Here is a 24,369-nt window from a genome sequence, read left to right as displayed (position 1 = left end):
GAGAGCTTTCATTTATTTTATGATTATAAATAATGTTTTATTGAACTTCTTTATGCAAGACACTTTTCTTTTATTCTCATTTATTTCTATATGATTGATTACCAAAAGTAGAATAATTGTCAAGAGCATGAGTAATTTGAGAACTCTTCGTACATATTACCAGCTTGTTTCCCAAAAGAGATGTGACAATTTATACAGCCTCCAGCAGTGTCCATTTCTCTCTACCCTGGATAGTATTGACTGCTTTCATTTTAAACAAAGCCAAGAGCATCAAAAATAAAATCTATTCTACCTTGATGTATAAGTTACATTAATTCCACTTCTAAACACTGTCTCAAATCAATCCACTCCTCTTTGTCACTACTGCGAGTGGCTTGGATTTGGTCTTTTTAACTTGTCTATTGTGTAGCGTTTTCTCCTAAATGGTGTTTTTTCACCTTTGTTCTAATTGTTCTCCATTCTTTTGTTGCCACCTTTTTAAAAATGACTCTCTAAACTTTTAATTCTACATCTCTCATGTGTATCATGCACCTCCGAGCAACTCAGTATATACAATAAGTACACAATAGACTCCCAAGTACAATATATAGAATTTAAAGGTATCTCATCTCATCCAAAAAAAGAAAAAAGCAACATTTTGGCCTTCGAACTGCTACCAAAATGCCAACTTATCTTCGTATATCAGAGTTTTATGTACTTGCATCACATTTTTATGATTAACTGTTTAATACCTGTCATGTGCCTATATTCCCGTTCTTTGCTACTTTGATGGTAAACTCAATGAGGACAGGAACATGTCTATCAGGTTTGCTCACATGTTCTTAGTAGAGGCACAGTGTGTGGCACAGACATGATATAATCAATGTTGATGAAAATGAATTATCTTTATTGCCCCTTGCTTACAATTTTAGCCACATTCCCACAGATTTCTAAAAGAAATAATAACAAACAATTAGTAATTGACTGGTATGTGATAGCTTCTTGAGTATTTTATGCTGTGTCACCGTATTGTTCCACTCTCTGAATATCCTTTTTTGCTATGCTATGTCTAAGAAATCACCTAAGATGAAGTCTTAAATTAATTCTTTATAATTTTTTCCTTTGTGACCACACATATCAGGATGATTTGAAGGATTCCCCTCTATAGTCTCTATAATCCCTTTTGAGAACCTCTAGCAACCATCTAGATTTCCTCCTTCTCTGTACTTGCCAGTTTGCTGAGATTTCCTTGTGAAAAAAAAGGATTGCCTTATATATAACTGAATCAGTTGTATTTGTGATACTTTTTGTTTCATTAAGCAAAAGAAAGAAAAGGAACAAACTATTTCAAGCGTTACAAAATCCATACAAAAGAGGAGTAAGCAGCTTAAAAAAACATGATGTCTCCTATAGGAACAGAGAAGCTGGCATAAAGACTTACTAAATAAATGCCCTAAGAAGCTAGGACAGAAATTAGATAAACTATAAGGCCTATTTTTTCATAAAATAAGGTTATGAAACAGAGACTGTGTTTGTTAACTTCACAAGGTTTTGGTGAATGAAAAGAATATGTGACAGATGATTTATTCATGATTGTAATTTAAATGTGCCTGCTGCATCGCCAATCACTGGCAATTATTTCAGTATTTTGTGCCAGTAGGAGCAACTGATATTTAGGTCCCTCAAGTGAATGTTAAATATACACTTAACCCTTACAAAATTCTGCTTTCAAGTATTTCTTAACTTGTATGGAGTATATAAGCACTTCATGTAAGTTAAAAAGTAATTGAAGTTTATAGCACTTTAAAACTAAGGTGCTTATAAGAACTACTCCAGCACTGCATCTTTAACTGACTCCATGAATTATGCATGTGACCTTGCTATCTAGATCACTCCATTGTAGTTATGGTTTTGGGTGACCAGATGATCCTGAATGCTTAGGACATTTTCGGTGTTAGTCCCTTTTTAGGTCATTCACTCCACTTATGGTTAACAATTTGCATCATTCCCCCAAAATTCATGCCTCAGGACATACTAGTTAATCATAAAACTCCATTCAGCCCAAATAAGCTCAGTTTTATATAATTCTTTACTTGATACCATAACAGGAGTGGGGAGGAGGGGTAGAAAGAGGGGGTGACTTTTCCTAACATCAACTTAACCTTTAGTTAATACCCATTTCAAGGGCTATAACTTGGTCTGTCGGGACAGAGAAAAGTGTGAATATTTTTGATAGGCAATTGAATATCTTTTAAGGCTATTTTGAGGTTGCAGAAGTAATAGAATATGCAAACACCTATGTTGTTTTTAATTTGAAAACAGATCCATAAAAGTCTTTAACAACTGTAGAAGAAGATTAAAATAATGTTTTTTTTTAAACGATGGGGAATAGACAAATCCAGGATATGAGAAAATAGAAAATAAATGATGCTTGATTCCCAGCAGAGATATTGATATGCACATTAATGTGTTACTGGAATAGGACCAAAAGCAACAAAAGAATCAATGCAAATCTGGTCCTATATTTCAAACATTTTTTTTCTTTTCAAGGAGTGTAATGTATAATCATGCATCAAAAACCACCTTTGAACTCATTGGTTTCAAGTTCATTTTTCCAGATCTTTATCTAAAATACACCAGATTCAACTAGTTTTATCTCAGAGTATTTGTTTATCATGATCTTAATTTATTCTCAATATGTAGAACTATGCATTGTATAAAATAATGATTTTATTTTTTTGGCCAAAGTATTAGTTTCAGGAGACACATGAGAGTGCTAACTCCCATTGATATGGGAGTGCTGGGAAGGGAAGAAAGTGATCCCTTTAAATGATATGGAATGGGGGATGGGAAGTGCTGGGTAGAGGAGGGCATGGTGCCTGGCTACGTCTTCATCCCCACGGACCTAGGTGAGAACAGGCATTTTTGTTTTCCTGCCCAAATATTGCATTTCCCAAAATTTCAGAAAATATTTATTTTTAAAATTATCTAAGAAATTCTAATTTGTTTAAAATATTTATTTATGTATAATAAATACATTTATTATAAATTAAATGTATTTATTATAAATATTTATTTATAATGACTGCACTTACGTATTTACTCTTATCACATTCCTCATTTTCTGTTGAATGAAAGCTTTACTTCCAACTTGTATTCATTTAGTCTATTGAAAATTAAAATTCAATAAAGTCTACTGGAGATGATGTCTCTTAAATTAGTTTGCCAAATGATGTCTGTAATTCACTTTAATTACTTTAAATCAGATTTACCAAGGTGTAATTACATACAGTAAACTTCACCCTTTATAGGTGCATAGATCAATGTGTTTTTGCAAATATTTATAGACATGAGACTACCACCACCATCGGGATATACAGTATTTTTATCAACCCAGAAAGTTATCTCATGCATGTTTGTAACAAATTTCTTTTCCCACTTCTAATTCATGGCAACCATATGTATGATTTTGTACCTATAATTTTTTATTTACCATATTGTAAAACAAATGGAATCATATGGTATAGACTTCTCCATACTTAGTTCCTTTCACTTAGAGTAATATTTTTAAGATAAATCTAAGTTGCTTGATATAGCAGTTTCTTCCTCTATAGTCCTGCAACATATTTCATCTATATATGTATGTTCCAGAATGTTTTCATCAATTCCCAGTTGATGGACATTTTTATTGTTTCTATGTTTTATTATTATGAATAGAGATGCCATTCATATACAGTTCTTTGGTTTGGAAACATACACTCAGTTCTCTTGGAAAGAAATACCTTGCAGTCACATTTCATGTTCTTATGTTATATGTGGGTTAACTTTATAAAGAAACAACCAATTTTCTTCTAAGAAGCTATTTTCCTACCAGCAACATATGAAATTTTACTTAGTTTTGCTTTTTCATTAGTATTTTGTATTGTTAGACTTTGTTGTAATTTTTGCTGTTGTCCTTGTTCTTGTTAATCTTACTCTAGTGGATGCATGATGGTGTCTCATTACAATTTAAATTTTTATTTAGCTAATACCTAAGTGTTTTCCACATCTATTCATGTGCTATTTGATACCTATTTTTCCTTGGTGAATTGTCTGTTTAAATCTTTTGCCTAATTTTTATAAACTGGGTTTTTTTGTCTTATTTTATTGTAAGAGCTTATAAAATCTTGCATATAAATCCTATGAGGTATATGTTTTAAAAATATGTTCACTCTGTCAGCTCTTTATCTTTTTTTTTCCTAAAAGTGGTTTCAAAGAACAGACTTTTTAAAATTTGATGAGGTTAATATATTGTTTTGTTTTTTTACCTATTGTACTTTGCTTTATCTAAAAAACCCTTATATGACTCAATGTTACAATAACTATCACCTCTTTTTTCTTTCAATTATTTTTATTTTAGGTTTTTTATTTAAGTCTATAATTTGGCTATTTTTTAGCAGTCTAGTAAAAGCTTATATGTATTTGTTATTTTCGCTCAAGACGTAATTTTTCTACAAGTCTTGAAAAAATTATATTTTTCCCAGTTGCTTTACCTGTGTACTTTTGCTCAATAAATCAATCAATTATATGTGTGACAGTATTTTTAAACTATTCTGTTCAATTTTCTATACATTTATCTTTATGCCAATACTAAACTGTCTTGATTATTCTCTTGTTTTATATACAAGTAAATCATAATGTTAAGTTTGTGAGTTCTCCAATTTTTTTTCTTTTTCAAAACTCTTTGGTTAATCTACCTCTTTGAATTTTACCTATAAATATTAGAATTTGCCAATTTCTTTTTAACAATAAAACTATTACAACTTTTACTGGAATGGCATGGAAACTGTAAATCAATTTGAAGAAAATTATCATCTTGAAAAATACTAAGTTTAAAAAATTTTGAGTCTTCTGTTTTATGAAAACAGTTTAGCTCCTCCGTTGTCTTTTTGAATTTCTTTCATTAATATCTTACAGTTTTCAGCATGTATATATTACCCGTGCTTCGTTAGATTTGTTATAAGAAGTGATTTACATTGGTCTATTAGTTGACTCTTTTTATGGTCAATGTTACTAGTATGTCAGCTAACTGTAATAAACACTTGTGCTAAAAAATTCCAATGTAAGAATAATATAAGAATTTTTGGCTAGTTTGGAAAAACTAATAATTAACATTTATTCAGTGCTTACAATGTACCAGGTCATTTTGAAACAATTTATAAAAATTCATAAAGCCAAAATTCATGTAAAATAAAGATTCTCATCATTCTCACTTTACAGATGAGTAAGTTGAGGTGGGTTCTTATATATTGTTTGAAATGCTGAGGCCAATTTAGTGGGTGATAAGAAAAACACCTTTCAAATTAAACAAACGCTTAGTGAATGGAGACTAAACCAGTAAAGCATACATACACACAAGCACACACACACACACATATAAATATATATATGTATGTGTATATATATACACATATACATGCGTATTTATGTATTTGTGTATATGTACATACATATATACATGTGTACATATACACAAATATAAATACTTATGCATGCAGAAACACAGTAAAATCACTGTCAAATAAGGATAAAACAGATGAATTAGACTTCTTTAAAATTAGAACTATTGTTCCTCAAAAACCTCCATTTTAAAGGATAATGAAAATTCAAATCACACTGGAATAATTTACAATAAATAAATATGACCAAGCATTTGTATCCAGCCTTCTAACACAAATAGATATATGTATACATAATATGTTTATGAAAAATTGGCCAGTATTTTATCATAAAGGCAACACAAATGTATGTTAAAATCAGAATAAGATACCTCTACCCACTCACCATAATGGCTAAAACTAAAAAAATGGATAAAAGCAAGTCTTGGTGAGAATGTGAAACAACTGGAGCATTTATACATTGCAGGGATAAATATAAAATTGCACAATTTGGAAAGGTGTTTGATAGCTTATTGTAAATATATAGAAATACATGCCATATGCTTTAGCAATTCCACTAATAAATATTTAATCAAGATAAATAAAAACATATGTTAGCAAAAAAAGTTTAAGATTGATCATAGTAGCTGTATTAGTCCATTTTCAGGATGGTGATAATGATGTACCCAAGACTGGGCAATTCACAAAAGCAAGAGGTCTATTGGACTTACAGTTCCATGTGGCTGGGGAGGTCTCACAATCATGGCAGAAGGTGAAAGTCACCTTCTCAGGGTGGCAGACATTCTTCTCATGGTGGCAGACATGAGAAGAGAGCTTGTGCAGGAAATCTCCCCATTTTAAAATCATCAGATCTCATGAAACTTATTCACTATCATGAGAATAGCATGGGAAAGACCTGCCGCCATGATTCAATCACTGCCCACCAGGTGCCTCTCACAACATGTGGGAATTCAAGATGAGATTTGGGTGGGGACACTGCCAAACAATGTCAGTAGCTTTACTATTAACAGCTACAAATTTAAAACAATCTAAATATGTATATACAATAAATGAAAACATTTAATTATACACACAAAATGGAATACTACAAAGACATTCAAATTTGAAAAAACAACTACTGATATAACATTGATATGAATTAATCTCTGAAATAGTATATAAATATACAACCACAATTTGATTTATAGGATTTAAAAAAATAGGTAACTAGTCTAATGTGATATAAATCAAATCAGTGTTTTTTTTCTGAAAGGAGAAATGGAAAATTGACTTCCAGGAGCTTTTTGGGTAATGGAAATGTTCAATTTAATGAGTGTGATAGTTTTTAAACATGTTTGTCAAGATCCATAAATTTTTACACTTAAAATGCTTCTACTGTAAGTAACTTATATTTCAAAGAATTGTTTTTTTAAAAAAATGTTAGAAGTAAACCCAGAGTGCAATAGAATAAGAACCTAATATTACAGTTGTTATGCAAGCTCAGAAATCAATTGGCTTAATGTAGAAATAAAAATCAGAAGTTCCTAGAAAAAAAGTCTTCACAAAATAAATGAAGAAAAAACACCATTACAATTAATATGTGATTATGAATGTGAAAGTATGCCCATGGATTGTTATGTCCCATTAATTAAGCAAGAATATAGAAAATAAATTTTAACTCTTTCAACAAAAATATCACTAAATCTAAACAAAGTTGAAAAATAATAGGTTTTGAAAAAGTTTTGGTATTTATTGTCACATTATGGATACTTCTAGAACACATATCTGTAATAATAAGCTAATCCCAAGGGCTATATGCTATTTACAAAATTGGTTTTCCTATTTAGGTAGGTCTTATATATTTGTATGGCAAATTTTTCTGTTTTATTTTTTGTTATTAAGAAGTAATTCTGAGAGAACATGCATAATTAAATATATTATTTCTTTGAAGATTTAAAGAAGAATTTTTTTTAACAATTGAAGTTGTCTTCTGATTTTTATAAGAAGGTTGAATAAGTCTTAGTAAACACAAAGTCAGAATTTTTCATAACATTTAGTTTAACAACCCACATAGATATTCTCATTTTTTAAAAAACTTTAGAAGAATCATTTTCAGGATAGAATATATTCTTTTGAAGAAGGTTATCTGAATTTCAGAAACTCCTTTTCTTCACTTTCTATATTTGTGTCTATTATGTATGCTTTTTGCTTTCAAATTGCAAAGCAAGTAATTTTACTTTAAAGTGTCAAGAATAATTTTTTTACATATATAAAACATTTTATTTGTAAATACAAGAATGCTATTAAAATTTTAGGAAGGCCTACATATATGTATATATAATTTTTAGGAAATCACTTGTGCAAAATCCTTCACTGTTCAATATAAAATATTCTATATGAAAAAGTGCAGAAATAAGCACTAATAATAATAATCAAAATAAAATAATAAATACGTGTTTTACCTATTTGGAGTTTACAAATATATGCAGAGACTCTCAGTACACCATTTCTATCACTAAAGAAGAGTTGCAATTACAGGGTTTTTTAAAAATAATTTATTTTTAGAGTTCATGTTAAAGTGGATATACCTTTTTTCTAATTTAAGGACTCATAACGTAAGTTTTAGTACTAAAAGAAGGTAATAAATTTCATTGAATATTTACAGACAAAAGAAAACACTTAAAGTTAGGATTGTTGATGTGTAATGTCAAGAAAAAGAGGAGAAAGCATGATAAGGTGCAAAAAATGGTCTTTTTAGAAAAAACAAATTTCTGAAGGCTGCATGAACTATCTAAATTTACACTCTGTTGCTGAAATTCTTAATGTTACATTATCTTTTGGGTTTTTCAATGAAATTAATGTAATGTGTTCATAAATATACTTGTATATGCATATGTTTGTGTGTTTACATTTGCATATATTGTTTATTTTCTATCTTTATCTTGCCTTGATCTCTGTAAACCAACTCTATAGTTTTCCAAATCAGATTTTATTTTATTTTGTTTTAAAAAGAAGCAAGTTGATACAGCTACACTGTCATCAATTTTTAAATACATTTTTCAAAGTGGCTTACAACAGTTGAATGCATTTGAAGAACAGATGAGAGAGGAGACAGTTAGAGGCTTGTTAAATATATAGAGAGTGATGGTCTTGGGAGAAGAGCAATGTTCACAGGAATACCCACGGGACAGCACCTACACCTCCTCTGCAGCTAACAGGAAGAAACTTGGTTAAGAACTTCCCCTTATGCCAGGATGTTGCTCAGAACGGACTGTCCCAACTTAGGTGTGGGTGCAATGAATCACCGAAATGTCCTGAACTTGACTCAGCTCATTATAATGTCATTAATAAGACATTATATTGTGGCTTTAGTTCCCCTGTGGGTTTCACTTAGGCATTCAGGGAAAATAACCAAGATGGAGTCACTCTGGCCAACCCCCAGACATTTGCAGGTGCAAGACCCTTAGGAGGGAACTTGACCCTCCCATTCTGGGCAGAACCCACAGAAGCCTTCCTTTCTCTTGCCAAATAAAAGACCAAGAACTCAGCACCATTTCTGGCAACCTGCTTTCAGGACCCTTCTGTTTGCCGAGCACCTTCCTTCTGCTTAATAAATCCTACTGTACTCACTTTCTGGTGTCTGTGTGCCTTATTCTTCCTGGCCATGGGACAAGAACGTGGATCTAGCTGAACTAGGGACTAGGCAGACGTCAATACAGAGTTAAAAGTTCTGAAAGATGCAAAATTTCCTGTCTAAATTATTGAAGCTGAAAATATTTTGGAAGTTTACAGATATTTGTGTTAGGTTTATGTAGGGCAATAGCACGTAGAAGTGAAAATTGTTCTTTAACGATATCTGCAGTTTATCCCAAATGAGTAGAAATTATAAGATTTAAAAAAAATTAAGTAAACTATTGTAGTAAATTATTAAGTCAAATAGTAAACAGAAAGTGTAGAAAAATAGGTAAACAAATGTTCTTACTCATCTTCAATAGGCTACTTAGTCACCAGTATGTATTGGTACAATGAGAGAAAAGAAGCTTATTGTAAACTCCAATAAGTGTGTGTAGACTACAGACTAGAAAACAAATGTGGCCAAATACAAATGCAGAAGGTAAACATACAACAGTTTCCAGTATGTCAGTGTTGAAGGTGTAAAGTTAATGAGATATAAAATTAAAAGTTACATACTGAAAACATTTCCAAAAAATAAAAATGAAATGTGATGTAAAAATTACAAATAGCTATAAAATTTGGTACCTTCAGAAATTTCAGATAGGGCTTTATACTAAATCTCTAATTCACTTTCATGCTTAGAGGAAAGTTTTATGCTTTAATTCTATTCCTAAGAACATAGTAATTAGTCAGCATTCAATACTATTCTAATGAATGAATGAATAAATGAATGAATGAATAAAATTAACATTAACACATTCAGTCATCTCTACTTCTAATACTCACTGAGGGTTCCTTCTTGTTATGCAGATGATTTCTCTATTCTCATATTCATACTACTGCCTCCTTACCCTTCAGCTGTCAGCTTGGAAATCATATTCTCTACATCAATTTATCAATAATAATCCCAGGCTGGGTAAGGTGACTCCAGTGTGATTCTATAGTATTCCTCATGCTGTTTTGTTATCCTATCCTATCTGTACCTTGTACTACCATCTGATGTTAGGGATAACCAGGCCTTGTTAAGTCTTTGAACATATGTCCTTAAACAGTAAGTGGCACATAGAAGGGTTTCAAAAAATATTAGCTGAATGAAGACTTTAAAACAAAAATTTGGAAAGATAAGCACGGAACAGAGGTATGAGAGGAGACGATGGTGTCTGTGAGATAGAAAACAGTAGATACCCATGTAGTTGGCAAATAATGAAGCCCATGAAAGCCAGGCTGGTAATGTTTATGGTGGAGGATGACAAATGATTTAGTGATGACAGGTGATAATCTAAGTATCAAGAAATGTTATTTAGATTAGAATTTTGGAATTAGAAATTACAGGAATGATAGTACTTCAGGCACTTTTTGAAATAAGGACATTATTACTATCCACAGGTTAAATGTTGAGGATAAGGAAAGAGAGAGGAGATAAAATTTAGTTACAGCATCTGTAATTAATTATGGTTAAAAAATTTTGGACTCTACTTTTAACTGGTTGAATAATAAACATCAAAGGCCACCCCTTCAAAAACAAAAACCATTCAAAACCACAAAGATTACCAAAAGTTTGACTCTCTTTATCTCTTTTTTCCTTTCATAATTTTTATTATTTCAATAGCTCGTGGGGTGCAGCTGGTTTTTGGTTACATGGGTGAATTGCCTGTTAGTGAAATCTGAGATTTTAGTAAACCCATCACTCCACTAGTGTATATTATTCATTTTAAATCCCTCATTTCCCTCCCATCCTCCTCCTTCTGAGTCTCCAATGTCCATGATAAAAGGCTGGATGCCTTTGTGTACTCAGCTTACTTTCCACTTCTAAACGAGAATATATGTTATTTGGGTTTTCATTCCTGAGTTAATTCACTTAAAATAATGGCCTCCAGTTTCATCCAAGTTGCTGCAAAAATTATTTCATTTTCTTTTTTTTATGTCTGAGTATTATTCCACGATGTATATGTACAACATTTTCTGTATCCACTCACTGATTGATGGGCACTTAGGTTGGTTCCACATTTTTGCAATTGTGAATTGTGCTGCGATAACAAAATGACTGCAGGGTCTTTTTTAGGTAATGAATTCTTTTCCTTTGGGTCAATACCCAGTAGTGGAATTGCTGGATTGAATGGTAGTCTGCTTTTAGCTCTTTGGAAATCTCCCTACTGTTTTCCGCTGAGGTTGAAGTAATTTACATTCCCACTAGCAATGCATAAGAATTCCCTTTTCACCATGTCCACAGCCACATCTTTTTTTTTTTTTTAATTTTTCATAATGACCATTCTGGCTGGGGTTAGGTGGTATCACATTGTGGTTTTTATTTGCATTTGCTTGACCATTAGGGGTTTTGAACATTGTTTCATGTTTATTGGCTATTTGTATATCTTCTTTTGAAAAGGCCAGGTGCAGTAGCTCACGCCTGTAATCCCAGCACTCTGGGAGGCCGAGGCGGGCGGATCACCTGAGGTCAGGAGTTTGAGACTAGCCTGGCCAACCTGGAGAAATCCCATCTCTACTACAAATACAAAAATTAGCCAGGTGTGGTGGTGCCTGTAATCCCAGCTGCTCGGGAGACTGAGATAAGGGAATCCCTTGAACCCAGGAGGTGGAGGTTGCAATGAGCCGAGATCACGCCACTGCACTCCAGCCTGTGCTACAAGGGGAACAAGAGCGAAACTCCATCTCAAAAAAAAAGAAAGAAAAGAAAAGTAAGAAAAGTGTCTATTCATGTAATTTGCCCACTTTTTGATGTGATTATTTGTGTTTTTTTAATTAATTTATTTTTTTTTGTCTGGCTGATTTGTTTGAGCTTCCAGTCGACTCTGGTTATTAGTCCTTTATCAGATGTATAGTATTCAAATATTTTTTCTCCCATTATGTATTTTTTTTTTCTGTGTTGACTATTTATTTTGCTGGGCAGAAGCTTTTTAGTTTAATTAGGTCCCTTTTATTTATTTTTGTTTCTGTCACATTTGCTTTTAGGGTTTTAGTCAGAAATTTCTGTGCCTAGGTTAATGTCCAGTAGAGATTTTCTTAGGTTTCTTTCTAGAATTTTTATGGTTTCAAGTCTTAGATTTAAGTCTTTAATTCATTTTGAGTTGATTTTTTTTCAATGGTGAGAGATAGGGATCCAGTTGCATTCTTTTACATGTAGCTATCCAGTTTTCCCAGCACCATTTATTGAATAGGTTGTCTATTCCCCAATTTATGTTTTTGTATGCTGTGACAAAAATCCGTTGGATATATTTGGCTTTATTTCTAGGTTCTCTATTCTATTCCATCGGTCTGTGTACCTACTGCTCCAGCACATTTCTATCTTGGTTACTATAGCCTTGTAGTATAATGTGAAGTTAGGTAACATGATGCCTCCAGATTTGCTCTATTTGCTTAGGATTGTTTTGGCTCCTTAGGCTCTTTTTCAGTTCCATATGAATTTTAAGATTGTTTTTTCTCATTCTCTGAAATATGATGTTGATAGTTTAATTAGAATTACATTGAATCTATAAATTGCTTTGGGCAGTATAGTCATTTTCATGATATTCATTCTTCCAATTCATGAGAATGGGATATGTTTCCACTTGTATCAGCCGTGATTTCTTTCAGGCAGCATTTTGTAGTTCTCCTCATTAGAGATATTTTATCCCCTTTGTTAAGTATTATTCCTAGGTTTTATTTTTTTGCAGCTATTGTTAAAGGAATTGAATTATTGATTTTGTTCTCAGTTTGGTTACTGTTGGTGTATAGCAGTGCTCCTGATTTGTGTAAATTGATTTTGTAACCTGAGACTTTACTGAATTCATTTATCAAAGCTACGAGTCTTTTGGAGGAGTTTTTAGGGTTTTCTAGGTAAATAATCACATCATCAGCAAAAAGACATTTTTTGACTTTCTCTTTTCCAATTTGGATGACCTTTATTTATTTCTCTTTCCTAATTGTTCTGGGTAGGACTTCTAGTACTGTGTTGAATGGAAGTGATGAAAGTGGGCAGCCTTGTTTTGTTTCCATTCTTAGGGAGAAAGCTTTCAACTTTTCGCCATTCAATATGATGCTAGTTGTGTGTTTGTCATACATAGCTTTTATTATTTTGTTGGCTTTTAATAGTATTGTTATCTTCTTAGTAATGTTGATCTATGACTAGCATCAGCTATGATTCTGAGAAGGTATGTATGAGAAGGTATATAAAAAAGTACCAGATATGATTCTAGACTGGAAGAATGATGTTAGTGAGCATAAAAATCGTGAATTTAAAGCAAAACAGATAAGGAAAAATTGCAGCGACATTCTCAACAAACCTTTATTTTACTATTTAAATTATCTTAATGTTTTATAGATACTACTGGTTTTACTTATGTGATATTTTCCCACCTTCCATTTATAATTTGGTTTACTCAATAATTTTTTTAATCTCATAATGCCTATTAACTTGGAATAAACTATAGACATCGTTATGAAAAATTTCTACTCCTACTTGCCATTGCCCTATGTGAACCTAACACAAATCTCTGTAGAAACCCCCCCAAAAAAAATCCCAGTGCCAATAATTTAGATACATTTTTTTAGATTGCTTAGAAGCAGTTACTTCTATTCTTCAAACACATTTAATTGTTATGAGCCATTTTGAGAAATCTATTAAAAAACTGATGACAGTGTTGGTATATCAACCTGCTTATCTTTTTTGAAAATGTGACTTGGCAAACTTTATAGGTTGGTGTATAGAGATTGATGCAAGATAATAAATACAAAGGATACACACATATATGTATAGAAGCAAATATATGCACATATGACATATTTATAAACACATATCCATTTTAAATTCAGGGAAATAACATTAAATAGTAATATAAAATAAAAATAATTTCAGCAACAAACTGTGAATTTACATTGTTTGGTTTGATTTATTTTGTACAGGTGCAATTATATAAACTGATGTGGAATATACATATATCAATATTTTTCTGCTAATTTTATGAAGATTGTGGTATTACAAAAGACTCAGACTAGACTATGTAAATAGATTGAGGTGGAGGAATAAAACAGGCAAACATTTTGATGTTTCCTTTAGAGAAACTGAGAGAAAGAGGGAGTACGGTCTACATAAATACAAGAAAATGATAATATTATCAGTTTGGGAAAAGGGAAGATAAAGGGACCAAAATTTGAGTAACTGAAGTTTAGCCATCATATTCATATGGATTATGAATTATTTTTGAAATGGTAATTAGACACAGATGTTCAACATCTTTATTTCTCAAATTTTGATGCATTCCACCTTGACAAGGATAACCATGGCATTGAATTAAAGAAAAACCTCCCTTAGGACATTGGTAACCTGCGTAATATAATTTCAAGGAAGACAAAGTCAGAATTATATGCCTAATCAATTTTTTCCTTCTAGTAGTCCAAAAGTTCAACTTCACTTTGGTCTCCCATATTTATTAAAAGAATATATGAGGACATAGTTCGTACATATGGGTGTTTATTAATATTTCTGTGTATGGTGTGTGGATGTATGTGTGCGTATACACTAGATAAAGATGAGATGTGATGCATTATGTACCTTATGTCACATAGCAAAAAAAAAAATGGAATATTTTAAAAGAAAAAAAGCTAAGTCTATGGCCACTGCTTTTGGCAATTATATTTAGTAGACAAACCCAACCAACCCATTAATTTTCTACTAAATTAATAGAAACATAGCTTTTATAAAAAGCACTAGTGTTGATCAGACAGACATGAATTTGAATCAGTTTCTTTCCCCTTATGTTTCTTGAAAAATGTTACTAATTTAGTCCTTTGAGCATCACACTTTTTTATTTGAAATGTATCCATAAACTTGACTTAATATTTTTGTATGCTTAAATAGAACAGTATGTAGAAAGCTACAAGCAGTGTGTGTTGTGTATAATAGAGGCAAAAATGGTAGCAATTACTTTCTTGTTGTTATTAACATTATTTTGTTCATTGTAATTGACCATAGAATAACAAATCTTGAGCAGTAAAGTAGAAATTATTTTATATTAGAAAGGTTATTTAAGATGTTTTAGTAGTTAATCAAGATAGCTTAATGTGCTTAAAAGTAAATGTGACAATAAATTACTAATTTATTCAACTGCAGATATGTTGTATTTTTCTTGGAAAGGTGTGATGTTCTCCTTATTTTTGTACTTTGTACCTTGCTATGGTTTCCTAACCTGATTAACTGCATTTCTAAGTATGAAGCTCCATGTCCTTATTTATAGGAAATGTATAAGTCCACTGCACACAAAACTTTAAAAACTATTTTGATATTTCATTCTCTAAAAATTTTGCCTGGTCATTTTTCATCCAATAGTACTTGTTTCATACTTACATACATCTTGTCATATACAAATGAGGGGTGACCACTGGCACACAGAATCACAAAATCAAAGTTATTTCATCATCCAAATGAAAGGTTATGTACTCTTTTTCTTCTCCCTTGCCCAGGTGGTGGTAGCTAACACCCCACATAGTTTTTACAAGAAGAATAGCTTATATATTACCTACATGAAAAATCACCTTTCTTCTTTTATTTCTGTAGAAGATATAAAACAAAATACCAACACTATTGAAGAAAAAACTGCTTATATAAACCAAAGAGTTTCTCAAGTCTAGGACATCTCAAGTAAAATTAGAAATTAACTACCTCACCCTTTGCAGCACTTAAATATAGTGTTTGATAATGCTGTTATTTTGTTTCTAGTGTTGATACAGTTGTAGAAAAAAGTTACTTCCAGTTTATATTGACATATTATCATCAATTATGTTTCGCCATCTGTGGACCTAATTAAATTTACCCTTAAATTTGATTTTAACAGACATCATTCACAAGCGAGACATGCTTACTAAACATCCTTTATGCAAAGAGAAGAAATAAAAATCATTTAAAATGGCCCCAAAATAATTTTGCTGTTATCAAGTTGGATGCCAAGTAACATTTCTTAAGTTAAACTATTCTAAGCGATCAGTGGTGGCTGGTTATGCCAGAGAATAGGTTGGTGTAAGGACACCAATGAATACCAAGAGTATTTTTATATTTCACTACATTGAAAGAAGGTCAAATCATATCCTTTCCCTTTCCGACTTTAATTTTCACTATAATCAACTGTAACAAGTGTTACATTGTTAGATATTCCAAAATTTGAATCTCCTTAGAAATAATGTTAATACTTGACATTGCATTTTCATATATGTCAATCCTGTGCCATGGACTAAGCAAGCTCTTAACAGCCAATTTTAAAATGAGTAATGCAATGAACAGTGAAAGAACAAAATCATCTGCTTTAGCTCTCCATAGTTTATTTAAACGAAACATTTTTAAAAATATACTTTTTACTTCAGTTCATTTCTCCTATTAGTAAGAAATTGGAAAGCACACAAGGAAACAAAATAGAACATGAAATAAATAGAGAAGCAGATATGTGATTGAGTGTCATCTTTCAATTGCTTTTGGGTTATGAAAGCTGTATTTCTGGCACGGTTTATCTACAGTAAAATGCATTCTTTTTATGGAGTATATTATAAAATATTCCAAAATGGATATAAGAAGCCTAAATAATCCAGAAAGAGAAAAATGTGGTAATTGATGATAAATAGAAGAGTTTTGCTTATTTAATTAAAAAAATATTTCTCCAAAACTGAGTATAAGGCAAAAATGGAAAATAAGCAATATTCTAGATTAGTACATGGCATTTAACCATATCTTGCAGGTCATCTCTGCACAGATTAATATAAATTAAATTCTTAGAATTATTTTACAAATAAGAGGTTTGTTGGTGAACATCCTGCAAAAGGATATTTTATTCAGTCAGCAGGCTGGATTATAGTAAAAAGGAATATTCAATCCCCAAACAAGAGAGGTATTATGGAGCACATCCCTCTAGGATTTCTGTGAAAATTGATAGAAGAATTGTATCTCTAAACCAATGTCAAGAAAATCACTAAGGTGTAATTTTGTTCTCAGCAGATATATGCTCAGCAATAAGAAGAAAATATATGATTATGTTTAAGGAGTTGGCTGTGAATAGATTTATATAAACAATTTTAAGACGCAAACAAACCAATAGATGAAAAACTGGATGTTTTAAAAACACTACACTACCAAAATGCCATTTGCATGTAATCAAGGCTGAGGCATCTATTCATTACTTCATAAAATTAAGCTGGTCCTAATTGTACTGTTTACTTTTTACTGTTAGATATTTACTATTAGAGAATACATATCTCTGTGCTTCTTCCCTATATCATCATTAGTACAAATAAAAAAGACTGACAGAGACAAGAATTTGGACTCAATGTTATGAATTTTTAAAGGCATTAATTTTTATTACTAGTAAATTAGAATTGTTTGTTTTTCATTTTTTTATATTCATTAATAGACAGAAATTAGGAATTTTCTACATAGAGACCATAAAGTCTCATGGAACTAAAATTAAACAAATGGTAAGTACATAAAATGTTAAGTGTTTGTGTTACATGATAAAAGATTCCTATAAGCCCATCTTATCTTTGAGCAAGGGGACTGGCTTCACTAATTGTATAGTAAGTCAACTCATAAAAATACTAAACAGAAAATCTATACGAAAACAGGGATGGAGTGCCAAAGATGCAAGCATTTAAATTGTCCCTGTCTAGAATCCCAAGCAAATTCATATTTCAAAATATGAACAAATAAAGCAGTGTGATCAATAATGTATTGAAGCCTCCAAATAAAATTCCTAAAACCCATAATCAAGTGTTAACAGCTACACTGTAGTCAATGTACCCTGGAGCAATGTTTCTGAAACTGGAGACCTGGTGGTTTGCCAGGTCAATAAAAAGAGTTCACACTGGCAGATGTGGGGAGCTTTATGTTGTCATTCAGAGATGATAGATCACAGAATCAGAGACTTGGATTTATAGTGATTGGTGTGTGTATGTCTGTGTGTGTGTGTGTGTCTTTGTGTGTGTGTGTGCGTGTGTGTGATTTTTTTTTTTTTTTTTTTTTTACATTTTGGTACAGAAATGTTGGTCTCCTCTATCTACTTGAATTTCTCATTTTCTTTTGTCTCATTATGCCATCATTCACTTCATTTTGTTAGTGTGGTGTTATATCAATATTGCTTTTAAAGTTTTCATCGAAGTTGGTGATGGGAAAGTGGTGGTACCCAGTGAATACTAACCTGTGAAAATGCAATAGTTATCTGATAAGAATCATTAAATCATAAGGACTGCTGGCTTAGGGAAGGGAACAAAGGATTCACTACTTAAGGAAAAAAAATGGAGTAAAATAGCACATATAGTACTTAATTTTAGATTGGCCTCTTTGGTCATCAGTGTATTCCAGTACCTGCATTGCATGTTTTTTACCTTGTTGCTCAGGTTTCAAATATATTTATATGGTATATTGTAGTTATCAAACTTGCCATTTATACCTCAGACTTCTGTTCAGGATGAAAAATATTCATTTGCTACAGTCATTTACAAGAGGAACCATTTATCTTTTCTAAAAGCCTTTCACTTGTTAAAGCCATGTCTGCATGGCATTTAGAAACCCCGAAATGCTTACAATTAATATATTTAAAGTGCTATTTTAGTTTCTTTTCACATATCATATCAATTAATTCCCCAGTAACTTGATGAGACAGGAATAATTTTGTGCTAAAATTTTCTGAATTATCTCTATTTTATCCCCATATCTGGCCATGTCACAGATGAGGGAACTGAAATATAGATACTTTCTTATACACATACTAGTAATTAGCAGAGCCATGATTAAAGTCTATGCTTCCTGACTTCAGATTCTACATGTTTACCAATATCCAACATCATCTTGGCATTTGTGGGGAACAGGTAACCATTTGGGGCAGAGAGGAGTGGATAGGAAACAGGGTTAAAGCTTTCTGCTTTGTCCCAAATAAATACATACTTCTGAGGTTACTTCTTCATTCTTAAATGCTTGATAGGTAAACCTAGTACAGTGTTGTTGATGCCAAAGGAAAATAAAAATGTTAGAGAAAGTTATCAAGTTGTCAAATGTAGCAGTTACACCTAGAAAATGGCAAATGAATTTAGCAAAAAGTCGAGTTTTAGTGATCTTAGCAGAAAGGACAGATTTCATATATCTGTGAATATTGGTAAATGAAATGTTGAGGAAGATAAAATATGGAAATACAAACTATTTAGAGAGACTTGGATGAAAATGGGAACAGTCTGATCAGCAGCTGGAGAAGAATATGAGTCATGGTGATGACATCTTAGGCTTGCTTTTTAAGCTTGTATAAGGCACAGAAATAAAGTGTCATAATGAAGCATTGGGTCAGAACTTGATGACTTCATGAAGTAAAGATACTGAATGCTGTTTATAGATCTCAAACGCGGGTTCAAAATTACAATCTTCATAGAAATAAGCATTTTTCCTGTTCTAATGAGATACCTGATAAAACACTTATTTCTGTAAACTTAGATTCCGGTGGAATCATCTGAGACCTTCTATGGTACGTTGCCATTCTCAAATGAATTACGTTTTACAAAGATCAAATGACAACATTATTGTTATTAAAATAATACATAATGTATAATAAAAGAGTTCACTGCAGCATACAACTTATGTATATGCAGTTTGGTTGTTTTGAATAAAGTTTCATTTTAGGAGTGATTTTAAAGAGGAACTCGAGGCTTTTATGTTCCTGCTTAATTTGCTAAACAAAAATAGTGAATGTAACATGACATTTCTTGAGAACACAATTTCTCAATAATAAATAAAAATAAGAAACTCAAACAGAAGTAAGGTTATATGCAATAATATCTTAAATTAATATTGGCAAATAAAAATTAGATTCTTGGCAGGGCGCAGTGGCTCACGCTTGTAATCCCAGCACTTTGGGAGGCCGAGGTGGGCGGATCATGAGGTCAGGAGATCGAGACCATGGTGAAACCCTGTCTCTACTAAAAAGACAAAAAATTAGCCGGGCATGGTGGCGGGCGCCTGTAGTCCCAGCTACTCGGAGAGGCTGTGCCAGGAGAATGGCGTGAACCCAGGAGGCGGAGCTTGCAGTGAACCGAGATTGCGCCACTGCACTCCAGCCTGGGCGACAGGGCAAGACTCTGTCTCAAAAAAAAAAAAAAAAAAAAAAAAAAAAAAATTAGATTCTTGACCTACAGCTGAAAAAGGAAAGTGACAGTAATGCATGTTTTATGTGTATGGCTGCACGTCCTATGCATTTTTTCTTTTTCTTTCCTCTAGTATTTTGGGTGAATAATGTTCTTAGAGTTTAACTTTATGATTTTTAGTTCATTGGATGATGAGAAAATGAGCAGCTACACACAGTCCTGAAAAAAGGTAATGGATGAAGAAAGTGAACTTTAAGAAGGCTATAGTGACTGATGAGGCAGTGTGTCTCCCCTTATTTTGGGATGTAAAACCATTGCTAATGGAAATAAGACTATATTCTCCCATCAAAAATGAAGTGGTTTCTTTCTTTTTTTTCTAATAATGTACTTAAGAACATATGTAACTGTAAATTTATTTTCTGTGTCTTTAAACTGAATGCAAATCTTATTTAAAGCTTAATAGGTATCTTGATAGCTGACATGGTTTGGCTCTGTGACTCCACCCAAATCTCATATTGAATTGCACTCGCATAATTCCCATGTGACCCACTGGGAGATAATTGACACATGGGGGCAGTTTCTCCCATACTGTTCTTGTAATAGGGAATAAGTTTCAGGAGATCTGATGGTTTTACAAGGGAGAGTTTTAGTGTACAAGCTCTCTTCTCTTGTCTGTCGCCATATGAGATGTGCCTTTTGCTTTCTGCCATCAATGTGAGGCTCCTCACTCATGTGGAACTGTAAGCCTAATAAACCTCTTTCTTTTGTAAATTGCCCAGTCTCAGATATGTTTTATTAGCAGCATGAAAACAGACTAGTCCACTAAATTGTCACCAGGAGTGGAGCGTTGCTGAAAAGATACCCAAATATGTGGAAGTGACTTCGGCACTGGGTAACAGGCAGAGGTTGAAGGAGTTTGTAGGTCTCTGAAGAAGACAGAAGAATGTTGGAAAGTTTGGAACTTCCTAGAGACTTGTTCAATGGCTTTGACAAAAATGTTGATAATGATATGAACAGAAAGGTCCAGGCTGAGGTGGTCTCAGATGAAGATGAGGAACTGGTTGGGAACTGGAGCAAAGGTGACTCTTGCTATGTTTGAGCAAAGAGATTGAAGGCATTTTAACCCAGCCATAGAAATTTGTGGAACTATGAATTTGAGAGACATGATTTAGGGTCTCTGGCTGAAAAAAATGTTTAAGCAGCAAAGCCTTCAAAAGATGACTTTGGTGTTGTTAAAGGCACTCAGTTTTATAAAGGAAGCAGAGCATAAAAGTTTAGAAAATTTGCAGCCTGATAATGCAGTAGAAAAGAAAATTCCATTTTCTAAGGAGAAATTCAATCTGGCACAGAAATTTGCATAAGTGACGAGGAGTTGAATGTTAATCACCAAGACAATGGGGAAAATGTCTCCAGGGCCTGTCAGAGGGCTTCACAGCAGCTCCTCCCATCACAAGCCCAGAGGTGAAATATAAACATCAAGTAAGACAGTGTCCCTACCTCCCAGTTTCTGTGGGAAGGTAGGATACTGACTTCAGTGGATGCCTTGCTTCAAATTTCACCTTCACCTTTCCAGAGGTGAAGGAGGAAAAAAATTGTTTTATGGGCCAGGCCCAGGGTCCCCGTGCTGTTTGCAGTCCAGAGTCTTGGTGCCTTGCATCCCAGCTGCTCCAGGTGTGACTAAAAGGGGCCAAGGTACAGCTAGGGCCATGGCTTCAGAGGGTGGAAGCCCCAAGCACTGGCAGCTTCCACATGGTGTTGAGCCTATGGGTGCACAGAAGTCAAGAATTGAGGTTTGGGAACCTCCACCCTGATTTTAGAAGATGTATGGAAATGACTGAATGTCCAGGCAGAAGTTTCCTGCAGGGGCAGGCTGTCATGGAGAACCTCTGCTAGGGCAGTGTGAGAGGGAAATATGGGGCCAGAGCCCCTACACAGAGTTCCTCGTGGGACATTGTCTAGTGGAGTTCTGAAAAGAAGGCTACCATCCTCCAAACCATAGAACTGTAGATCCACCAACAGCTTGCATCCTGTGCCTGGAAAAACCACAGACACTCAACAGGACCCTGTGAAAGCAGCCAGGAGAGAGGCTGTACCCTGCAGAGCCACAGAGGCAGAAGTGCCCAAGATCATGGGAAACCACCTCTTGCATCAGTGTGACCTGGATGTGATACATGGAGTCAAAGGAGATCATTTTGGAGCTTTAAGATGTTACTGCCCTGCTAGATTTCAGACTTGAACAGGGCCTGTAGCCTCTTTGTTTTAGCCAATTTCTCCCATTTGGAACAGCTGTATTTACCCAATACCTGTACCCCCACTGTATCTAGGAAGTAACGAACTTGCTTTTGAGGCTCATGGGCAGAAGGGCCTTGTCTCAGATGAGACTTTCATCTGTGGAAGTTTGAGTTAAGGCTGAAATGAGTTAGGACGTTGAGGGACTGTTGAAAAGGCATGATTGGTTTTGAAATGTGAGTACATGAAATTTGGTAGGGGCCATGAGTGGATTGCTATGGTGTCCCCACCCAAATCTCATCTCCAATTTTACTCCCATAATTCCCACACATTGGGGGGGGCATCCCAGTGGGAGATAACTGAATCATGGGGGGCGGTTTTACCCATACTGTTCTCATGGTAGTGAATAAGTCTCATGAGATCTGATGATTTTAAAAAGGGGAGTTTCCTTGCACAAGCCCTCTTCTCTTGTCTGCCACCATGTGAGACATGCCTTTAACCTTCTGCCATGATTGTGAGGCTTCCCAGCCATGTGGAACTGTAAGTCCAATAAACCTCTTTCTTTTGCATATGGCCCATTATTGGGTATGTCTTTATCAGCAGCATGAAAATGGACTAATACACTCACTTTAAGATGCAATATTGTTTCTCTTAAGAATTTGGGAACCATCATTTTGAAATATAAACATCAAGTAAGACAGTGTCCCTACCTCCCAGTTTCTGTGGGAAGGTAGGATACTGACTTCAGTGGATGCCTTGCTTCAAATTTCAAAACTGAGTGCTGTTACGGAGGCATAGGAAGTTTGACTTTTTTTTTCTTTAGATAAAGTCAATTAGCCAACACAGATGATCACACAAATTACCAAGTGAATTTAGGATGAACTATATTTTGGTACTACCAAATCCTCTTAGGTGAGGACTAGCTGTTGCTGTCTTGAGTACATGTATCTCAGAGTAAATTTTTGTTTCCATCTTTGCAATCTTCTGGTGGATTACCTGTCAGTTGCATCACATTTGGGTACAATGCTTACGCAATAAAAAAATTATTTTCCTTCTCTTCTTCCTTTGTGGAGAGACTTTGTGGGTTTGAAGATTTTGTTTCTAGTTATATCTTCCCAATAATGAATAAAGACAGAGGATATTCTTTTGTGCAAAGAATAATTGCTTCATGTTAGGTGAAAGCACAAAGCTCAGTTCTGTGAAATATGTATAGAAAAGTTAGAATACACATGGATTAGCAAATATTATAGCTAGAGTCTGACAGTCAAGTCATGTGCTTTTCTGTTCTTTAATAGCTTTCCCACACTTTTGCAAATCGTATTTTGCAGATTCTCTTGGCAAATCATTTCTGTAAGTTTGCATGATGGAAAGTACTGAAAAGAGATTGGCAACAGGAGAAAAGAGAAACCTAGGGTATTTCTCCCACTGTTTCTGCTGTTGGCAGAATCTCTGACAATGGCTGCGTCTTTTTCAAAATCTGAGTTCCTACTGAGCAGCCCAGGTTCTTGTGCCTTGATGAACCTCCCTTGGTCCCTTAAGCTTTAAGGGTTTTAGAATTTTCCAGCTCTTTCTAGCACTAGAATTACTCAAAATTCCTTGTTTGGCTTGGCTCTTATAACATCTTTACAAACATATTTCTGAATTACATTTCTATTACACTACCTGGTTTTAATTACCTTTAGTTTTGCACACATAAAACTTATGAAGATTTTCAGTATGCTAGATTTATGGCTCTCTACATTGGGGAAGATACAATCATCTTTTCTCTCATGTCAATAATGGATATTCAGCTATCAAACGTATTTTAGAACACATTACTCATGCTAAAACTATATGACACATTTTTAATATTATACTATTCTCATTAAAATAGGTCATAATTTCTTGTTTGTGTTTCCCTTATTTTTATTTATTTAATTTTTCAGTTATTTATATAGTTTATAAATAAGCAACCTTCTAACTGTAATAC

The sequence above is a fragment of the Hylobates moloch genome, unplaced genomic scaffold (assembly GCF_009828535.3).
Source record: "Hylobates moloch isolate HMO894 unplaced genomic scaffold, HMol_V3 SCAFFOLD_4, whole genome shotgun sequence".
Lineage (NCBI taxonomy): Eukaryota > Metazoa > Chordata > Mammalia > Primates > Hylobatidae > Hylobates > Hylobates moloch.
Note: the sequence above shows the minus strand (reverse complement) of the source record.